Source organism: Anomaloglossus baeobatrachus, unplaced genomic scaffold (assembly GCF_048569485.1).
Source record: "Anomaloglossus baeobatrachus isolate aAnoBae1 unplaced genomic scaffold, aAnoBae1.hap1 Scaffold_31, whole genome shotgun sequence".
In the NCBI taxonomy this organism is placed as follows: Eukaryota; Metazoa; Chordata; class Amphibia; order Anura; family Aromobatidae; genus Anomaloglossus; species Anomaloglossus baeobatrachus.
Window position 1 is genome coordinate 809,721 of NW_027442512.1, and position 7,505 is coordinate 817,225.

Genomic DNA, 7,505 nt, shown 5'->3' on the forward strand with positions numbered 1-7,505 from the left:
AAATTGTTCCTTTGGGTGGGTATTGCAACTTTTGGCCATTTTGAAGCGAAATTGTACCTTTGGGGGGGTATTGCAACTTTTTGGCATTTTGAGGCGAAATTGTTTCTTTGGGGGGGCATTGCAACTTTTGGCCATTTTGAAGCGAAATTGTTCCTTTGGGGGGTATTTCAATTTTTTGCCATTTTGAGGCGAAATTGTTCCTTTGGGGGGGTATTGCAATTTTTTTTTTATTTTGAGGCGAAATTGTTCCTTTGGGGGAGTATTGCAACTTTTTGCCATTTTGAAGCGAAATTGTACTTTTGGGGGGGTATTGCAACTTTTCGGCATTTTGAAGCGAAATTGTTCCTTTGGGGGGGTATTGCAATTTTTTGCCATTTTGAGGCGAAATTGTTCCTTTGGGGGGGTATTGATATTTTTTCCCATTTTGAGGCGAAATTGTTCCTTTGGGGGGGTATTGCAATTTTTTGCCATTTTGAGGCGAAATTGTTCCTTTGGGGGGGTATTGATATTTTTTCCCATTTTGAGGCGAAATTGTTCCTTTGAGGGGGTATTGCAACTTTTGGCCATATTGAAGCGAAATTGTTCCTTGGGGGGGTATTGCAACTTTTCGGCATTTTGAGGTGAAATTGTTCCTTTGGGGGGGTATTGCAATTTTTTGCCATTTTGAGGCGAAATTGTTCCGTTGGGGGGGTATTGCAACTTTTGGCCATTTTGAAGCGAAATTGTTCCTTTCGGGGGGTATTGCAACTTTTCGGCATTTTGAGGCGAAATTGTTCCTTTGGGGGGCTATTGCAACTTTTGGCCATTTTGAAGCGAAATTGTTCCTTTGGGGGGGTATTGCAATTTTTTGCCATTTTGAGGCGAAATTGTTCCTTTGGGGGGGTATTGCAACTTTTGGCCATTTTGAAGCGAAATTGTTCCTTTGGGGGGGTATTGCAACTTTTCGGCAATTTGAGGCGAAATTGTTCCTGTGGGAGGGTTTTGTAATTTTTTGCCATTTTAAGGCGAAATTGTTCCTTTGGGGGGGTATTGCAACTTTTGGCCATTTTGAAGCGAAATTGTTCCTTTCGGGGGTATTGCAACTTTTGGCCATTTTGAAGCGAAATTGTTCCTTTCGGGGGTATTGCAACTTTTCGGCATTTTGAGTCGAAATTGTTCCTTTGGGGGGGTATTGCAATTTTTTTTTCATTTTGAGGCGAAATTGTTTCTTTGGGGGGGTATTGCAACTTTTGGCCATTTTGAAGCGAAATTGTTCCTTTGGGGGGGTATTGCAACTTTTTGGCATTTTGAGGCGAAATTGTTCCTTTGGGGGGGCATTGCAACTTTTGGCCATTTTGAAGCGAAATTGTTCCTTTGGGGGGTATTTCAATTTTTTGGCATTTTGAGGCGAAATTGTTCCTTTCGGGGGGTATTGCAACTTTTCGGCATTTTGAAGCGAAATTGTTCCTTTGGGGGGTATTGCAATTTTTTGCCATTTTGAGGCGAAATTGTTCCTTTGGGGGGTATTGATATTTTTTCCCATTTTGAGGCGAAATTGTTCCTTTGAGGGGGTATTGCAACTTTTGGCCATATTGAAGCGAAATTGTTCCTTTGGGGGGGTATTACAATTTTTGGCCATTTTAAGGCGAAATTGTTGCTTTGGGGGGGTATTGCATCTTTTGGCCTTTTTGAAGCGAAATTGCTCCTTTCGGGGGGTATTGCAACTTTTCGGCATTTTGAGGTGAAATTGTTCCTTTGGGGGGGTATTGCAACTTTTGGCCATTTTGAAGCGAAATTGTTCCTTTGGGGGGGTATTGCAATTTTTTGCCATTTTGAGGCGAAATTGTTCCTTTGGGGGGGTATTGCAACTTTTGGCCATTTTGAAGCGAAATTGTTCCTTTGGGGGGGTATTGCAACTTTTCGGCAATTTGAGGCGAAATTGTTCCTGTGGGAGGGTTTTGCAATTTTTTGCCATTTTAAGGCGAAATTGTTCCTTTGGGGGGGTATTGCAACTTTTGGCCATTTTGAAGCGAAATTGTTCCTTTCGGGGGTATTGCAACTTTTGGCCATTTTGAAGCGAAATTGTTCCTTTCGGGGGTATTGCAACTTTTCGGCATTTTGAGTCGAAATTGTTCCTTTGGGGGTATTGCAATTTTTTTTTCATTTTGAGGCGAAATTGTTTCTTTGGGGGGGTATTGCAACTTTTGGCCATTTTGAAGCGAAATTGTTCCTTTGGGGGGGTATTGCAACTTTTGGCCATTTTGAAGCGAAATTGTTCCTTTGGAGGGGTATTGCAATTTTTTGCCATTTTGAGGCAAAATTGTTCCTTTGGGGGGGTATTGCAACTTTTGGCCATTTTGAAGCGAAATTGTTCCTTTCGGGGGGTATTGCAACTTTTCGGCATTTTGATGCGAAATTGTTCCTTTGGGGGGGTATTGCAATTTTTTGCCATTTTGAGGTGAAATTGTTCCTTTGGGGGGGTATTGCAACTTTTGGCCATTTTGAAGCGAAATTGTTCCTTTGGGGGGGTATTGCAACTTTTCGGCAATTTGAGGCGAAATTGTTCCTTTGGGAGGGTATTGCAATTTTTTGCCATTTTAAGGCGAAATTGTCCCTTTGGGGGGGTATTGCAACTTTTGGCCATTTTGAAGCGAAATTGTTCCTTTCGGGGGTATTGCAACTTTTGGCCATTTTGAAGCGAAATTGTTCCTTTCGGGGGTATTGCAACTTTTCGGCATTTTGAGTCGAAATTGTTCCTTTGGGGGGGTATTGCAATTTTTTTTTCATTTTGAGGCGAAATTGTTCCTTTGGGGGGGTATTGCAACTTTTGGCCATTTTGTGGTGAAATTGTTCCTTTGGGGGGGTATTGCAACTTTTGGCCATTTTGAAGCGAAAGTGTTCCTTTGGAGGGGTATTGCAATTTTTTGCCATTTTGATGCAAAATTGTTCCTTTGGGGGGGTATTGCAACTTTTGGCCATTTTTAAGCGAAATTGTTCCTTTCGGGGAGTATTGCAACTTTTCGGCATTTTGAGGCGAAATTGTTCCTTTGGGGGGGTATTGCAATTTTTTGCCATTTTAAGGCGAAATTGTTCATTTGGGGGGGTATTGCAACTTTTGGCCATTTTGAAGCGAAATTGTTCCTTTCGGGGGTATTGCAACTTTTGGCCATTTTGAAGCGAAATTGTTCCTTTCGGGGGTATTGCAACTTTTCGGCATTTTGAGTCGAAATTGTTCCTTTGGGGGGGTATTGCAATTTTTTTTTCATTTTGTGGCGAAATTGTTCCTTTGGGGGGTATTGCAACTTTTGGCCATTTTGAAGCGAAATTGTACCTTTTGGGGGGGTATTGCAACTTTTCGGCATTTTGAGGCGAAATTGTTCCTTTGGGGGGGTATTGAAATTTTTTTTCCATTTTGAGGCGAAATTGTTCCTTTGGGGGGGTATTGCAACTTTTGGCCATTTTGAAGCGAAATTGTACCTTTTGGGGGGGTATTGCAACTTTTCGGCATTTTGAAGCGAAATTGTTCCTTTGGGGGGGTATTGCAATTTTTTGCCATTTTGAGGCGAAATTGTTCCTTTGGGGGGGTATTGCAACTTTTGGCCATTTTGAAGCGAAATTGTACCTTTTGGGGGGGTATTGCAACTTTTCGGCATTTTGAAGCGAAATTGTTCCTTTGGGGGGTATTGCAATTTTTTGCCATTTTGAGGCGAAATTGTTCCTTTGGGGGGGTATTGCAACTTTTGGCCATTTTGAAGCGAAATTGTTCCTTTGGGGGGCATTGCAATTTTTTTTTCGTTTTGAGGCGAAATTGTTCCTTGGGGGGGTATTGCAACTTTTGGCCATTTTGAAGTGAAATTGTTCCTTTCGGGGGGTATTGCAACTTTTCGGCATTTTGAAGCGAAATTGTTCCTTTGGGGTGGTATTGCAATTTTTTGCCATTTTGAAACGAAATTGTTCCTTTGGGGGGGTATTGCAACTTTTGGCCATTTTGAAGCGAAATTGTTCCTTTGGGGGGGTATTGCAACTTTTCGGCATTTTGAGGCGAAATTGTTCCTTTGGGGGGTATTGCAATTTTTTGCCATTTTGAGGCGAAATTGTTCCTTTGGGGGGGTATTGCAACTTTTGGCCATTTGAAGCGAAATTGTTCCTTTCGGGGGGTATTGCAACTTTTCGGCATTTTGAGGCGAAATTGTTCCTTTGGGGGGGTATTGCAACTTTTGGCCATTTTGAAGCGAAATTGTTCCTTTGGGGGGGTATTGCAATTTTTTGCCATTTTGAGGCGAAATTGTTCCTTTGGGGGGGTATTGCAACTTTTGGCCATTTTGAAGCGAAATTGTTCCTTTGGGGGGGTATTGCAACTTTTGGCCATTTTGAAGCGAAATTGTTCCTTTGGGGGGGTATTGCAACTTTTCGGCAATTTGAGGCGAAATTGTTCCTTTGGGAGGGTATTGCAATTTTTTGCCATTTTAAGGCGAAATTGTTCCTTTGGGGGGGTATTGCAACTTTTGGCCATTTTGAAGCGAAATTGTTCCTTTCGGGGGTATTGCAACTTTTGGCCATTTTGAAGCGAAATTGTTCCTTTCGGGGGTATTGCAACTTTTCGGCATTTTGAGTCGAAATTGTTCCTTTGGGGGGGTATTGCAAATTTTTTTTCATTTTGAGGCGAAATTGTTCCTTTGGGGGGTATTGCAACTTTTGGCCATTTTGAAGCGAAATTGTTCCTTTGGGGGGGTATTGCAATTTTTTGCCATTTTGTGGCGAAATTGTTCCTTTGGGGGGGTATTGCAACTTTTGGCCATTTTGAAGCGAAATTGTTCCTTTGGAGGGGTATTGCAATTTTTTGCCATTTTGAGGCAAAATTGTTCCTTTGGGGGGGTATTGCAACTTTTGGCCATTTTGAAGCGAAATTGTTCCTTTCGGGGGGTATTGCAACTTTTCGGCATTTTGAGGCGAAATTGTTCCTTTGGGGGGGTATTGCAATTTTTTTTCCATTTTGAGGCGAAAATGTTCCTTTGGGGGGGTATTGCAACTTTTGGCCATTTTGAAGCGAAATTGTACCTTTTGGGGGGGTATTGCAACTTTTCGGCATTTTGAAGCGAAATTGTTCCTTTGGGGGGGTATTGCAATTTTTTGCCATTTTGAGGCGAAATTGTTCCATTGGGGGGGTATTGCAACTTTTGGCCATTTTGAAGCGAAATTGTACCTTTTGGGGGGGTATTGCAACTTTTCGGCATTTTGAAGCGAAATTGTTCCTTTGGGGGGTATTGCAATTTTTTGCCATTTTGAGGCGAAATTGTTCCTTTGGGGGGGTATTGCAACTTTTGGCCATTTTGAAGCGAAATTGTTCCTTTGGGGGGGTATTGCAATTTTTTGCCATTTTGAGGCGAAATTGTTCCTTTGGGGGGGTATTGCAACTTTTGGCCATTTTGAGGCGAAATTGTTCCTTTGGGGGGGTATTGCAGCTTTTGGCCATTTTGAAGCGAAATTGTTCCTTTGGGGGGGTATTGCAACTTTTCGGCATTTTGAGGCGAAATTGTTCCTTTGGGGGGGTATTGCAATTTTTTTCTATTTTGAGGCGAAATTGTTGCTTTGGGGGGGTATTGCATCTTTTGGCCATTTTGAAGTGAAATTGTTCCTTTGGGGGTATTGCAATTTTTTGCCATTTTGAGGCGAAATTGTTCCTTTGGGGGGGTATTGCAACTTTTGGCCATTTTGAAGCGAAATTGTTCCTTTGGGGGGGTATTGCAACTTTTGGCCATTTTGAAGCGAAATTGTTCCTTTGGGGGGTATTGCAACTTTTCGGCATTTTGAGGCGAAATTGTTCCTTTGGGGGGGTATTGCAACTTTTCGGCATTTTGAGGCGAAATTGTTCCTTTGGGGGGGTATTGCAATTTTTTGCCATTTTGAGGCGAAATTGTTCCTTTGGGGGGGTATTGCAACTTTTGGCCATTTTAAAGTGAAATTGTTCCTTTGAGGGGGGTATTGCAATTTTTTGCCATTTTGAGGCGAAATTGTTCCTTTGGGGGGGTATTGCAACTTTTGCCCATTTTAAAGTGAAATTGTTCCTTTGGAGTGGTATTGCAATTTTTTGCCATTTTGAAGCGAAATTGTTCCTTTCGGGGGGTATTGCAACTTTTCGGCATTTTGAAGCGAAATTGTTCCTTTGGGGGGGTATTGCAACTTTACGGCATTTTGAGGCGAAATTGTTCCTTTGGGGTGGTATTGCAATTTTTTGCCATTTTGAAACGAAATTGTTCCTTTGGGGGGGTATTGCAACTTTTGGCCATTTTGAATCGAAATTGTTCCTTTGGGGGGGTATTGCAACTTTTCGGCATTTTGAGGCGAAATTGTTCCTTTGGGGGGTATTGCAATTTTTTGCTATTTTGAGGCGAAATTGTTCCTTTGGGGGGGTATTGCAATTTTTTGCCATTTTGAGGTGAAATTGTTCCTTTGGGGGGGTATTGCAACTTTTGGCCATTTTGAAGTGAAATTGTTCCTTTCGGGGGGTATTGCAACTTTTCGGCATTTTGAGGCGAAATTGTTCCTTTGGGGGGGTATTGCAATTTTTTTTCATTTTTAGGCGAAATTTTTCCTTTGGGGGGGTATTGCAACTTTTGGCCATTTTGAAGCGAAATTGTTCCTTTGGGGGGGTATTGCAACTTTTCTGCATTTTGAAGCGAAATTGTTCCTTTGGGGGGGTATTGCAATTTTTTGCCATTTTGAGGCGAAATTGTTCCTTTGGGGGGGTATTGCAACTTTTGGCCATTTTGAAGCGAAATTGTTCCTTTGGGGGGGTATTGCAACTTTTGGCCATTTTGAAGCGAAATTGTTCCTTTGGGGGGGTATTGCAACTTTTCGGCAATTTGAGGCGAAATTGTTCCTTTGGGAGGGTATTGCAATTTTTTGCCATTTTAAGGCGAAATTGTTCCTTTGGGGGGGTATTGCAACTTTTGGCCATTTTGAAGCGAAATTGTTCCTTTCGGGGGTATTGCAACTTTTGGCCATTTTGAAGCGAAATTGTTCCTTTCGGGGGTATTGCAACTTTTCGGCATTTTGAGTCGAAATTGTTCCTTTGGGGGGGTATTGCAAATTTTTTTTCATTTTGAGGCGAAATTGTTCCTTTGGGGGGTATTGCAACTTTTGGCCATTTTGAAGCGAAATTGTTCCTTTGGGGGGGTATTGCATTTTTTTGCCATTTTGTGGCGAAATTGTTCCTTTGGGGGGGTATTGCAACTTTTGGCCATTTTGAAGCGAAATTGTTCCTTTGGAGGGGTATTGCAATTTTTTGCCATTTTGAGGCAAAATTGTTCCTTTGGGGGGGTATTGCAACTTTTGGCCATTTTGAAGCGAAATTGTTCCTTTCGGGGGGTATTGCAACTTTTCGGCATTTTGAGGCGAAATTGTTCCTTTGGGGGGGTATTGCAATTTTTTTTCCATTTTGAGGCGAAAATGTTCCTTTGGGGGGGTATTGCAACTTTTGGCCATTTTGAAGCGAAATTGTACCTTTTGGGGGGGTATTGCAACTT